Raw genomic sequence first — 15,918 nt, forward strand, 5'->3', positions numbered from 1 at the left:
CTGGAAATATTCATCAATCTGAGGATTTTAACTAAGGTAGAAAGTGGCATTTAATTCTAATAGCCTTTGTCCTTACAGGGGTGCCTTGAATTAATTAATTAATATCTCAACTAGGACTAAAAGTCAATATTAAGGTTATGGCAATGAAAGATACTAATTTAGTGTTAATTGATTCAGACTCAATTGCACCACGGAGTATTCAGTGAGTCACAGCAGAGAATATGCTGAATCAATTGTTGTTGTTTTTTAAAAAAAAAAAAAATTAATTAAAGTTATTTGAAGTTTCAATTTTCTCTTCGTTTAAAAACAGACCGTAACTTGTGAATCATCCAAAAAGTAACGCCAGTTGTCTTTATGGGTTTTAAGCTGTAATCTGTTAAGATTATTGCAAGGAGGATATTTAATTCTATTTCATATAATTATGAAATGCACAAGGTTAAGTGGTCGACTCACTTGTAGTTAAAATGACTGAAATCTCCTCACCCCTGAAGATGGGATCCTTGATACTAATAATTGTAGTGCAAATTGACAAGGAGATAGTCGAGATAATACATGAGATAGTCGCATTGCATTTTATTTAAAGAATAATTTGTCTTATTACTGAATTATGTTAATATGTGAAAAAACAAAATGCTAATTGTTGGCTATGCATCTTCGGTTGAACTATAACCCACTCGTTGATTAAATGTTCTAGCTAAGAAATAATAATAGGTGTTTTACTTGTATGCACAGAAATAATGAAATACGTAAGAGAGTGTGCACGTGTTTCATATATATGTTTCGGAGCATTTAATGTCTGATACTATGCAGAGTGTAAGCCGAATTAATAGTAGTAAGATTGACGGTACCATTCCTTTAGTTTAAGGTTGTACATGTCTTCCCACAGGAATTAATTGTGTACAAAGAGGTACCATTAGTCAGAGGAATGACACTGTCATTGTAGCGCAATGCCATAAGAATGATTTAGACTGAATGACTTTTAGTCTGTTAAAACAGCATAATTAGGAGTAAACCAAATTTTAATGGAAAAGAGAGAATTCAATTCTCCCTAGGATATAACGTCCTGACAAGCCATTGATAGGAGACGAATTAACTACAAGAATTCCTCTATATCTATTGTCTTTATCTATTAAATAAATAAAATGGTTGTCCAATGTTCACAGCAGAAACTGAGTCTTGGTTCACTTTAACCCCTAAATCGCCAATAATTTATGACACTTACATAGCAATTTAACTGTAGTAACTGTAAAAGTAACTGTTGAAAATATACAGTAAAACCTCGTTAATCCAGACAAATGAGGGGGTTAAGTTGATGGTTTAACGAAAATCTGGATTAACTCAAATAACCTAAGGGCCAGTTTTTCAATGTCCTGTTAATCTTTCTGTTAACTAACTGCCAGTTGGAGATAACAGCCAGTCTTAACCAGCACCGGGTTTTTCAATGTGAAAGTAACTGCCAGTTAAATAAACCATGGTTCATTCTCTAAAACAGTGTGTTGGCAACTCTGAAGCACGGAAATTACAGGAAATCGATCTGCATGCCATCTGTTAGTACAGTTTCAAACCACGTCGACTGACACACAGCCTGGCATTTAAATATACGTAGAACTACAAGAGTGCCGCGCTCGAAAGCACGTTATTGCATTGGGATTGGGAAACGATGGGAACAATGGCTGCATATCCATCCTGTATGCTTACGAATTAAATTAACGCAAGCCAGCACTACAAATTTGGTTTTCTTCTAATAAAGGTCAGTTCCACGTGGGAGAAATGCTGTTATGAGTCACAAGTGTAGATACTTTCTTGTAGAAGAAGCATGAAGAACTCTAAAATCGAAACATTAATAATACCTGTCTGTTGATATAAACACTATTAATATGTAAATATTGTACATTTAACTGCCTGCTTTGTAACTCTCTATGCATGTTTGTTGAGTGAAAAAATAACATGTTAATAGTAAGCATGCTTTGTAAACTTCTAGGGAGAATTCACACTGAAGAAACACGCGACATGCAACATGCGACATGCAACACGAAACACGTGTCGCTTGGAAGCCAACACTCAGTAATCAATGCAACCTTTCGAACCGAAGAGACATGGCAAGATGCACGTTTCGCATGTCGCTTACGTGCCTCTCCGACTGTGCCGTTTTCTCAATACTGTGCATCGTGTTGCTTCAGTTTGTTGTTTCCGCATGCGCAGCAAATGCTTCATTCCAACAAGCTGTATTTAGACTCTAGAAGAGAGCTCAACCGTCATTATGTTTGAACCTCTAATTTGTTGATATAATAAAGTATCGATATGTACAATGTTTTAAGAATGCTTTAAGATTTAAACACAACGTTCACTTAGCTTTATCAAGTTTTTTGATGCAGTTATCTATCGGCTGTAATTTGCCTTCAACATCGTGAAAAGAGGCCGTGTTTTGGCCATTTACCTGACTGCTTTTATTTGAAAAAGTCAGCTTATGAGGCACTTTAGTCCAAAATATATTAGTCAACATGGTAAAGTACTATAGTGCATTGTTTTTCAACCGCCCGGTGCTGTGCCCTCGTATCAATTATACTGAGCCCCAAAATGTTCTGCTGAAGCTGGTTGACAACTATCATAATACCAATATCATATTTGAGTTGTGAGTTTTCATTTTTTAAGTCCATTTTATGCATTTTATTTAACCCGGTGCCTCCCCGGTTATCGAACCCGGGATCACATAGTTACAAGGAGACGACGTTGCCACTTTGTCTTCCATATTTTTATATTTGTCAACAATCCTACACACGTAATCAAACTATTATTACTCTTATGATTATGCTAGAATTTATTTATCAATATTTAATTTCATAGGTACATGTTAATTCATGCATAAAATCTTATATACTGTAAAGATTTATGAGGAAAATTTTTCGGCTAAGGGCATTGACTTTAAAAAAAATACCGTGACAAGTTTCACGAAGGTTGAGAACCATTTCTCTAGTGTTTAGGTATTCGCTTTATTCAGGCTGAAAAGTCTAGCGTATAGAGTTTGAGGTCAGTGCATATTATTTCTCAGTTTTCTCGTGCACAACATGCCTCTCCCAAGTTTCAATAACTTGCACAAATTTTATAACGCAATTTACATATCACAATGTCTCTTGTTACGTTATTTTTGGGTGACTAATAAACTGATTAATGCAATTATATAAGTACCATCATGCAAACTGAGCAAAGAAACCAGTGTCGCTAGCCGTGTGCATCTTGTTTCTTCGGTGTGAAACACTCATGTTGTATGTTGCATGTTGCAGGTCTCGTTTCGCGTGTTGCGTGTTTCTTCGGTGTGAATTCTCCCCTAGAAATATGAAGGTACGAGTAAAAATTATTTTAAAAAAATTTACTGTAATATTTCTCCGAGAAGATCATTCAACAATAAAGCATGAATTGAAGGCAACACACGTAATAAATATTTGAAAAGAAAAAAAAGATCTGTGACCAGGACTCGAACTCGTATTACAAAACACAACATGCTCCCCCAAGGTGGTGCCGCTAACCATTGCACCAAATTAATGTAGGGATATTGTCCTGCCTGGTAGATCAGATATCCTGGTCACTAATTCTCCAACACACAACCTTGCCAAGCGAATTCTAGCAACTACGCTGCTTAATTTCCATATTTACATGGACATTGGTAAGCTCTGCCAAACAAAACAAGTCTTTTTCTGTACCAATTTAACAGTTTTATGAATCATATCTTGTTTAATCTGACAGTGAAGTTGCGAGTGCGGAACTTTGATACCTGCATGGGTCAGCCATGTTGCTTCGCAACTTCCAGTTAGGCTGGTAACTGCAAGAAGGAGTAGCAGTAAAGATAATCTCCACCAGAGTTCCAGTTACGAGCTAACTGTACATTTAAAAATCGAAATTTTCACAAACTTCCAGTTACGTGCTAACATGAACTTTAACTGAACATTCATAAACTGGTACTAAAAGAACAGTAAAAGTGCATTAAAATTCTGTTTATAGCAACAAACCAAGTTTATTATGGTGTATTTAAAGAGCATAGGCCTAAATACACTATACAGTACATTACAAAGTCTGCAGGAAACAGAATTTCGTCAGTGGTTGACTGTCTTTTCTTTGGGAAGTTCTCTTCTTGACTTCTAGCCACATTTAAAACCTTGCATTCTGCTTTTTTTTTATTGCCTGTCCGGATTAAGTGAAGTCCAGCTTATCAGGATCCAGATCAATGAGGTTTTACTGTACTTCTGCTGATAGAACTGTTACAATTAGAGCTACTTGATCTCGAAAAGTAACTGTTACTTGCCAACACTGTAAATATTTTATGGCAGTCAGATAACATGAGTCACATGAGCTTATGTTGCTAGCAATTCAGAATGGGTATATGTGTTATGATGATGCGGTACAGGTTAATTGCACCAACTATTTCCTATGGAGTTTACATCTTATTTCCACTACAAAAACCTTCTTCTTCTCTTTACAATTTCCCACTTAAAAAACAATCTATTTCATGTTAAAACACATGCTCGAATACAGAATGCTTGCCTCCAACATGAATCCTTGAATTTCTTGACAGAATTGGATTGTGTCAAAAATATTTCTCAAATGTTGAATAGAAATAGAGCTTCTATCCTTTATGAATTGCTGAACGTTTTCTAAGATCTCCCTTGTGTTAAAGGCTTTTCAACAATATGAATGTTTGAATGTTCTTGAAGATATGCAAACTCTCTCACTGACTCACTGCATATTGAACACAAAATATCGTTTCTCTCACTATTAATTCTTCAATATATTCTAATATATTTCTTCTGTGCAAATGTTTTGTTACATGCTGAACGTAAGTTTTGGATTTTGATGAAATTTGACAAGATGGTTCAATGATGTCCGGAAGGTTTCTACACAAAATATTAGATTCCCTTCGGAAATAGTTTTAGAGTTGTAGCCTTTGGAAGAAGATGGTGTGGAACAGAAAATGTGATCCAAATCTGAGAAATGTGCAATGGAGCTAACTTCAGAACTATTGATCACAGCCTGGTGATATTTACACACCAAACAAATCTCATTGCATGAAAATACCCACATTTTATTCATATTAGCAAATAATACAATCAAAAATATGCCCTTAGAACATTACATGTCAAAACATGCACCTAGTTACCTCATGTGGGCCCAAGGAAAACACATTACACTGCTTCCATATCTTGCGCACAGCTCATGTTACATGTGACTGAAGATACAAAAAGAATGGAAAAATTACAGGAAAATGGTGGATTTTTTAAATGGTGACCACAATAGGGACAGACGATATCAAAGTAGGGATGGCCAGATCCGGATCCGGTTGGTTCCGGATAATTAGGATCCGAATCTTAAAATTTTTTGGATCCGGATCCACAGATCTGGAATTTTCAGATCCAGATCCAGATCTGGTACTTTCAGATCCAGATCCGGTACTTTCGGATCCGGATCCAGAATTTTCGGATCCAGATCTTTCGGATCCTGATTCAGAATTTTCGGATTCGGATCCGGTACTTTTGGATCCGGGTCTGGAATTTTCGGATCCGGATCCATTTTGCCATCCAACATGCGCTTCTTTGGAAAGTAAGAATGTGTTTATAACATATTGTTACCTGCTAATATACATATATATATATATAATATACATACATACACACATATATATATAGTGTGTGTGCGCACGTGCACGATTTGTAATTAATTAATACACTTTCAAGGGAGGTCTAAATCTCCCCCTCAAATTTCCATGAAAATTGGCAGGTGTATAGAGGCCCCCCCCTCAAATATCAAGATGAGGAGAAATTGAAGTGGGGATCTTAAACCGAAACCACGTAAATATGGCAAAGGAAGAAACAGGGGGCATAGGGCCTCTCTATACACCTGCCATGTTTCATGTAAATCGGAGGGGAACACAGGGGTCAGATCCCCACATCAATTTGTCCTCATCTTGACATTTGAGGGGAGGTTGACCCCTAGAACAGATTTTTAGCCGAAACAAAATAAACACGTATTTCTTCATTTGGGCCCATTTATACACACACCTGCCAAGTTTCATGGAAATCGGAGGGGAACACAGGGGTCAGATCCCCATTTCAATTTGTCCTCATCTCGACAATTGAGTGGGTTTTGCCCTGTAAAACAGATTTTTAGCTGAAACAAAAAAACACGTATTTCTTCCTTTGGGCCCCACTATACACCTGGCAAGTTTCATGGAAATCGGAAGGGGACACATAGGTCAAATGCCCACTTAAATTTGTCCTCATATTGACATTTGAGGGGGGGTTGCCCCTAAAACAGTTTTTTAGCCGAAACAAAAAAGAACACATTTCTTCCTTTGGGCCCGTTTATACACACAACTGCCAAGTATCATGGAAATCTGAGGAGGACACAGGGGTCAGATCCTCACTTCAATTTGTCCTCATCTTGACATTTGAAGGGGTTTTGCCCCCTAAAACCGTTTTTTAGCTGAAACAAAAAAACACGTATTTCTTCCATTGGGCCCCACTACACACCTGCCAAGTTTCATGGAAATCGGAGGGACACAGGGTTCAGATTTTCAATTCAATTTGTCCTCATCTTGACATTTGAGGGGGTTTTGCCCCCTAAAACAGTTTTTTAGCTGAAACAAAAAAAAAACATGTATTTCTTCCATTGGGCCCCACTATACACCTGCCAAGTTTCATGGAAATCGGAGGGACATAGGGGTCAAATCCCCACTTCAATTTGTCCTCATCTTGACATATGAGGGGGTTTTGTCCCCTAAAACCGTTTTTTAGCTGAAACAATAAACACGTATTTCTTCCATTGGGCCCCACTATACACCTGCCAAGTTTCGTGGAAATCGGAGAGGGACACTTAGATAACCTCCCTTGTTAGTCTTACAATTTGTAATTATACTATACATATATTATAATGTTTTATTTTAATTTGTAAAACTGTAACTGTAGAACAATTGTATAATTTTTGTATAAGATTTCTATCTTGTTATATGTGTTAAAGGTTTCATCCTGGAATGAAATGTCTCACATTTATGTGTGTTCTCATTTCCAATACATTCGAATGAATACATATTCGTTTCAATGGCATTTACAAAATCACCTCTGACATTTTATGTTAAACAAGTAAGATTATTTTTGTGCACGAGTGTGATAGCCGATGCGTAGCAAAATATTTTAGGAACAACACTTGAAAAAATTCTTGTAGGACTAACTAATGAAAAATTTCTTTGTAATCGAAGATCATAATACCTTTTAAGGTGTGGTAATATTATAATGGGATTGAGATACGAAACTCTCGGATCCGGATAAAGATCCAGAACTCTCGGATCCAGATCCAGATCCGGAACTCTCGGATCTGGATCCAGATATGGAACTTTTGGATCCGGATCCAGATCCAGATCCAGATCCGGATCCGTTTGGCCATCCCTATATCAAAGCCAAGTTGAGCACACTACGTAATCAGACCTTCCCGTAATGTGTGTCAAAATTCAAACTTGTCATTCCATGGCACTAGTACACAGTAAATGTAGACCCTTAATCACAGAGTGCATTTTCAGGAGAAAGTTTAAAATTGCCCAAAGGTTTTAATTAAAATTTTCGGAGTGCATTTTCAGGAGAAAGTTTAAAATTGCAGAAAGGTTTTAAATAAAATTTTATATCTTCGTAACTACATTACAAATTATATCTCATCATTTTAGTACAGTCAAAGCTACATGCCTATTGTTGAAAAAAAAAATATTCATTTCCCAAATAGATGATGATGAAAGTAAAAAAAAATATCTTATTATCCCAAAATTAAAAATTTATCAGGCCCCACGTAGGCACTACCAGAAAGTGAGGGTTCAAAACAGTACCTGCACATTGCCCGATATGCATTACATTCTCACACCAAGAATTGCACACTTGCTGCAGATACTTTCTTAGAAAAATATTCCCAAATGTAAAAGCCGTGATGTTTTTTGGCAGGAAACTATGAATGCTTGAGTAAAAAAGTCTTGTTATCTTCAGTACACACTAGACTACACACTTATGGTTCGAATAAACTTAAATTTCATTTATAAAATAGAAGAAGATAAAAGTTTAAAAAATCTATTTTTTTTAAAACTTGAACTTCGTCAGCCAGCCACATAGGCAAGGGCAGGATGAAAGTGTTCAAAATAGTACATATTGCCAAATATGTGTTTCATTCTTGTTTCGAACAGCCCACTTGCTTTTGATGCTCTCGGAGAAAAAAATAATATCTAATGTAAAAACTGGGATTTTTTCATGGGAGAAATTGTCCCACTTTGTTCAGTAGAAATGTAACCAGAATCAAATTAATTAAACTTTACTAATTGCTAATGGGATGCCTCAAAGCTCATGTAGCAGTCAAAACATGTAGCTCCAAACAATACCTGTCACAGTATTATCCAAAGTTGAAAAACCAAATGTGTAATGTATGTTACATTCCGGCGTTTTTAAGGTTTGAAAACATGTAATGCAAAAGATAACCACAACTAAAAAATTGGGCTTGAACCTCACAAAAAATCAATAAAAAGGAAGTAGACGATTACATAAAGTTCTTGTATACATAAATACACACACAGAAACAGACATTAACAGTGAGAGTTAAATGTCATTGGACACGCATTTATTTCAGAAACGGAATGGAAAGTTAAATATCTAAGGACACCAGAAAAAAATGCCTACCTTTCAGGATAGAACTGCAACATGCAAGAATAACAAGTTGGAACTTTGACGCACATTAGGGTAACGTCTGATTATGTCGTGTGGCTTGGATATCATCTGTTCCTTTTGTGGTACACCATTTCAAAAATCTACCATTTTCCATTGATGTTTTCATTTTTTGTATCTTCAGTCACATGTAACATGAGTTGTGTGCTAGATATGGAGGCAACCTAATCTGTCTCTTGAGCACACATTACGGTTACTAGAAACTATAATACCACTTTCCTGGGTGGATTTTCAGTTGGATATGAATGTTTCTTAAGGCAAATTTTTTATTTATTTAAAGCTGAGCTGATACCAACTGGAAGAGGGTGTCTACCAAAATAACAAATCCAAAATTATTGACTTTTTCATGCCTTTTTCTTGACCTTTCTTTCCTTTTCCTTGACCTTTTTTTCCCCTTTTTCTTAACATTTACTTCATTACCCACTACTTAGGTATAGTTGGAAATCAAGAAAATGTAACGGGTGAATGAAATGAAATTTTCCTATGTATGTTTGTTCGGAAATTATAACATATTTTTCGGGTTTGAAAGCTAGTGGGACACCCTGTATATTCTTATTCAATGAAAGATCGCTACCACAAGACTGGTTAAGATAAAAACTGAAGCTGTACTTTAACAAGAAATTTAGACTTGCTTTAATCCATGTAAAAATTAATGTTTCAGACTTCATCTTGGATGGAGAATGGCCACATTACTTTATTTGATATATTTACAAAACTTTATGCATGCAAGAATGTAATACAGGGTGAGGCAGTCAAACGGGAAGATTTAAAAAATTCACAAAAAATGGAGAGAGCAAATATTTTTTTTATTTTTTGAACATGAATGTACTGTACATGAGTTGAAATTACTAGTGTACCTGAAAAATGTGCAATTTTTTTTAATATGGTGTCAGTAAAACGACGTTCTTGGTTTTGCACACATTGTCGGAGTCTCAGATTGATTGATTGAATTGGTGTTTTAAGTTCACTTTATGCACAGTAAAGCTAATCGGGACTGGATCTACAGTTTAAAGTGGGATCCGAACCACTATGTGCCTCCACCAGGTATTGAACCTGGAACCCCTTGATTACAAGGTGATGACACTACCACTGCACCATCGGGAAGACCTCGGAGTCTCAGACTAAATCTGCCCATGACGTTGCGAGAGGCAATGAAATGGAATGATTACAGGAATGGCTGGCGGGCGTGGTTGGGGGTTATGAAAGTGGGGGCATGACCTTGAGATCTAACACGGTGTACAAATCAGGCAAGGATTTTTCTCCCTCAGAAATTCATTTCTGCAATCCACTAAACGTTATTATTTTGTTTCATCCTACTAGGAGCATTCGGTGTCTAGTGCCAGTGCCATGAATATGTCCGATGTCAGTCGAATAGCATTCAACTGATCGGTAATTCCTTCTGTTTCCCAGCTGCCAGATGAAAATGTGAGCAGTAGTCCTCCAAGGACCACATGTTATGCATCTATGTGATGTGTTCAGTACGCTACTCTTTGCATGGCTGAGCACAGAGCATAATGCACTTGTTATGCACTCCCACAAGAATTTCTGGAAATATTATGTTACAGGTCTCCAGGGTGTGTTCCTGCAAGTGATTTTTGTCGTGGATTTTCAGATTTCAGATGTTCCACAGTTAGAAACCAGGGGGTTAGGTCGGGTGACCTGGATGTCCATTCCTCTGGACAATTCCAACCAATCCAATGACCAGGTAATTCATATCGACACATAGATGAATATTTGCTCCATACTGTGATGGAACTTCATTATGTTGGAAATAACAGGGGAAACTGCCATCTTCACTAAGAATTGAAGAGAAGACTCTCCTGCAGCATTTCCAGCTAGCCCTGTGCATTTAGGGAGAATATGGGTACAGTGAAAACCACCTGCAGCAAGGAGTCCTGGAGGCCCACACATAATTAATTTTTCCAGATGTTTTGGTGTATAACGACTAGGCAAAGTGCCTTCAACGAGCATAACGGGTAACATCGTGTGGTCATTTGGATGTAGTTGTTTCAAATTTTTGAGCTAATAACTTTTGTACCACACAACATGTTGCAAAACAAATGTAATTGCACAAATAAAATTCTGTGGTGAAAAAAATGGCCCGATTTGATATATCATATGTGAGTCACATATGATACGTAACCCAAAGGCAAGATACATCAGAGAGCAGATTTCAATATGGCGGCTATGTTGTAGTTCTATCTTGGAATGTAGGTCCCGTCACACCCTTTTATATGTGGTACTCGGATATTTAATTATCAATTCCTTTTCTGAAATGAAAGGGTGTCCTATGATTTTCAATTCACCCTGTTAATGTATGTCTAAAGAACTGTAAATAATCGTCTACTTCCTTTCTAGTGATTTTTTGCGAGATTAAACCCCAATTTTGGGGTTGTTACAAAAAAGTGGTCATCTGTTCCAATACATGTTTTTTAACCATAAACGCCAAGATGTGAAATATGTCACATTTGGTTTTTTCGACATTTGGAGCATACTGCGACTCAGGCAATGTTAAGAGGTTCATGTCTTGAGTGCTACACAAAGAGCCTTAAGCATCCTATTAGTATTTAGTAAAGTTCAATATGATTCTGAATCACATCTGGCAAATTTGCCAAGGCCCTCAAACATTTCAACATCCGAGTGGCACATAAACCCATATCCCAAATCGGAAGAGCACTACCCAACTTCAAGAGATACTACCTACCCAAATTTGCATCCCCTGGTATCTACAAGACCACATGCCAATGCCACAACACCTACATTGGCAGAACCATCCGCACTGTCCAAGAACGGATTATGAAAATACCTTCTTTAATTTTTGCAGTACTAATCGCAGGAAATTTGGACAGTAAAAATTGAAAACCCCTGCCATCTCTGTCCATTGCTTTCACAAAATTCTTCATGAAGCCCAATTTCAGATTGAGCGGTGGTAACAGCACATTGTCAATGTCAACAAGAGGATCATGCGACACATTTTTTTTCACCTGGATTGAGCTTTATCTCGAAGGCCACTGTTTCACTACATAATGGTCTTTCCATGCCCTACTGTCCCAGTGACACAAGAAACAGCAATATTTTGTAACCAGTCTGCATTCCCAACACAAGCCCCAGAACTTTGAGATCATCACAGATTTTCCATTTGTGGTTCGAATAGCGAATATACTTCAGAAGTAGTCTCATGTTCTTGTAGGTTTCTTTCAACTGAACAGAATGGGCCACTGGTATCGAAGGTTTCTCGTTTCCGTTATGCAAGAGAACAGCCTTGAGACTACTTTTTGATGAATCTATGAATAGGCGTCATTGTTTCGGATTGTGAATCATTCCAAATTCTGTAAGCAGCCCATCAATGTCATTACAATATACCAGACTCTCTGCCATTGAGAAAAAAGTGGAAAGACCAAGCTGTCGTTTAAGGAATGATATACTAGTGTTTGGTTGTAGCAGGTTTCTTTCTTGAAGATGACGAGACCCATTTCTTGAAGATGACGAGACCCAAGTAATTCTGCTTGCCTTTTTGAAAGATTTAGATCTCTTACAAGATCGGTCAATTTTGCCTGTGACAATTGCTGTGGTTGTGGCTGTTATGTAGATGACATGTAATCAAGATATTTGTGATCTATTGTTTGGTCACTACTATCGTCTGTTTCATCTTCCAGTGTCCATTCCGCTGGTGACTTTGGAACTGGGAGCCAATCAGAATGGGGAACTGGGTGCATTGCAGATTCGGGGAAATGGGCACATTGCAGGTTCCAAATTTTGATATGAAACTGTGTGTTTTGATTTACTTGAGATTCCTGTTACTTTTGTTAAATAAAAAGTAGCAATCTGTTATGTGGTCTCTAGGTTCCATCCACAACTGTGGTATGGCAAATGGCATAGATGGGTGGGTTCCATGCAACCAGCCTCTTAAATAGCGGGAGCAACGTGAGCAACAGTTCTGTGGTGCCGAACACTTACCCTCGTCTACCTTTGATTCAAAATACAACTCGTACGCCTTTTTGACGAGCGGGGAAATGGGATGTCTTTGGAACTTCGTCATAAACTCACCACACACATAACAGAAAAGGTTTGGTGAATTAACACACTTCCTAGACATTGCTGAACACAAGAAACATGCGAACACGAACAAACAGAATTCTTCACATTTTGCACAACACACACTGCAGGAACAGACACTGTGTGATCCCACTAGCAACTGACTGATGCAAATAACTGCAACTCCACTATACCTCAATCAAGTGGCTATCTATCCCTTTCCTCTCCACCCCCTCCCCTATGCACTGTCGAGCCCTAGTAACAGGCTGTGCTGATAAGCGCCGTGACAACAATAACATGCAATCATGCGCTGATAAAATTGTGTTTCCAGATAAAAGTTTAGGTGATAGTGAAAAACAATTTCCACTATCGTCATTAGGGCACTAAACTCCATAGGAATCATATGTTTTTGTTCTGCAGCAATTTTCATTGTTGCACAGTGTAATTAGACCTCGGATTTTAGATTTTTAACCTATTTTTTCCTTTACAGGTATGTTAGAAATAATAAGTTATGTCAGCGTTTCAATAAAAAACGCAACAACTGATGAAGTTTTATAGTGCCTAAAAAAACTTATTTTTCTTGTTAGAACCTATTTTAGGTTTATGCTCCTAAATCGAGCCTTTCATTATGTTGGCCTTGTATGTGCTCTGTCTGCACTCTACATACTATATCTTTCTCAACTCCTTTTCCCTCTCTCTTAGAGCCTTCAAAATCTTTGTTCTGACCATACTATCATATGCCTTTCCTATATCTAGAAATGCCATAATCTAATCATTTACATACCATCAGATGGGGTTATTTCAAACGAACAAGGTAATTTCGAACAAAACGGCATTTTTTTCATTTATGTTGTTATTCCTGAAGTTTTGAAGTTAGAATTACCGCACTTGCATTGTTCGAATGTAAAATGAGTGTTCTCACCGGCTTCCGCGTGTTTCCATTGTTAGTGAAAAACAACGCACGCTGAGAGCGGTTTCTATTGTCGGCTTCATTTTGGCTTGTTGAATTCTTGCAGAAACTTCTTTGTCTGCAAGCCGATCAAATGAATCAGGCTGTTGGTGATTGTTGTTTCGTATTTGTCCTGTTTATTTTAAAAGTGAGTGTGAAGAGTTTGATGAATTCAACACTAGGTCGCACACTGCACACAGTTTTCCCGAAGTGTGTAATACGCAGTGGTAATTTCAGACAATGCTGTGTGCATATAAAAGAAAGTTAGGAGCGCAGATACACTGCAACTACGAACAATATTAAAGTAGATGCAGCAGTAAAAGCCATTAAAGCTGGCAAATTGACGGTCCACCTTAGAAAATAAGGTAAATCGAACAAACCCAGAACCCATCAGAGCACCATCTGTTCTTGATCCTGAAGAAGAAGAAATGCTGATTCATGGTATCTTAAAAGGCAGCACAGTGGGGTTACCTTCTCATTTCAAATGATTTACGTTACATTGTGAAAGGATACTTGGACAGGTTGGGAAGAAAAGAGAAACGATTTCAAGAGAATCTGTCAGGCGTCGAATGGGCAAGATCATTCTTGAAGAAACATGCAAATGTTCTTTCTGTTCGTCTGTCTGAGAATATCAAGAGAGCTCGTCCTGAGGTCAGTTCAGAGACTGTTCAAGAGTTTTTTAATCATGTACAACATGCTTTAGAGAAGATCCCACCTGAAAATGTCATCAATTATGATGAAATGAATTTGTGTGATGACCCTGGAAAGAAACACATGATTGTTAAGAGGGGCACAAAACATGCAGAGGGTAATAGACTCTTCTAAGACTAGTATTTCTCTCATGATGTGTGTTAGTGGCAATGGGAAGCTACTTCCCCCATACGTCTTTTACAAGGCCGAACATTTATGGGACACATGGCAAGAAGGTGGCCCACCTTGTACGAGATCCAACAGAAACAAAAGTGGGTGGTTTGACCTTCCGATTTTTGAAGATTGGTTCCTTATGGTAGCACTGCCATATTTAAAACAGCTGGAAGGGAGTCATTATTGGAGACAATTTGTCCAGCCATGTGTCTCTATCAGTGGTCCAGTAATGTGAAAATCACATAATTTCTTTCAATTTTTTACCAGCAAATAGTACACATATTCTTCAGCCGTTTGGGCCACTTAAAAAAGCATGGAGACAAGTACTGACGACCTGGAAAATGTCCACACATATTTCTAGAGATGCCTTTCCTGCCCTCCTGAAAGAAACTGTACAGAAAATAGAAGCACGAAACGCTGATATCATAAGGAGCGGCTTCCACAGCACTGGGTTAATTCCTTTTGACCCACAGACGGTCCTCAAAAGATTTCCAGAAACGTCTGGTAAAAATGAAAAAGAAACATCCTGGTCGTCCAGTTTCGAAGCTTTACTATCTGAAGCATGCTATGGCTCTAGTAAGAGGACAACACTTCACAGTCGCAAATTGAACGTTCCTGCATGACAATCTCTCTTTGGTTGCCACTTCATTCACAATCAAGTTGTTGTCAGAAACCAGGCAGAAAATGAAGCAGTTGTTACAGAAAAGCAGAAAGAATATGACAATGTGGAAATTGAGGCAGAAATTCAAGAGAGAGAACTATGAAGATTCTGGAATTTCTGGACCGGTGCTTGACTTAGAAAGTTTTGTTGTAGTGAACTACAATTATGACAATGGAAACACGAAACAGAGAAGACAGTATGTTGGCGTTGCTGTTGACATAGGAGCACGGGACGTGACTGTAAAATTCTTGTGATCGAACAGTGGAAGTAGAAGAATGTTTGTGTTTCCAAATTTTGAGGATGAGAATGCAGTAACAAAGGACCAGATTGTCAAGATTCTACCAGCACCAAATGATAAACGAGGAGTTTTCATTTTTGATGAAGATGTTATCTAACTGTTCCTATATAGACTAAACTACACAGAAATGTATTGTATTTTCATTTTGCTTTTTGTATTGTATTATCATTTTGCTTTTTGTATTGTATTATCATTTTGCTCTTATGTATCGTTTTGTTCCTATGTAAATTTTTGTAAGATCAGTTTTGAAACAAAAAGAAAAATAGTAGAGAGTTATAAAATTCCCGAAATTAAAAAAATTACCCTTAATAAAAGTGTTGAATAATATTTTTTTCCTAATTTTGAGTCCAAAATAAACTCATACGTGGGATAA

At 37.4% G+C, this 15,918-nt stretch overlaps 1 protein-coding gene across 1 annotated transcript in view; it reads right to left on the minus strand.

Moving 5' to 3' along the window:
- Nucleotides 1-15,918, minus strand: part of LOC145989837 (uncharacterized) — a 64,416-nt gene that overhangs the window by 23,705 nt on the left and 24,793 nt on the right. The gene's annotated exons all lie outside the window — the stretch shown is intronic.

Source organism: Lepisma saccharinum, chromosome 7 (assembly GCF_977018435.1).
Source record: "Lepisma saccharinum chromosome 7, izLepSacc3.1, whole genome shotgun sequence".
NCBI lineage: Eukaryota > Metazoa > Arthropoda > Insecta > Zygentoma > Lepismatidae > Lepisma > Lepisma saccharinum.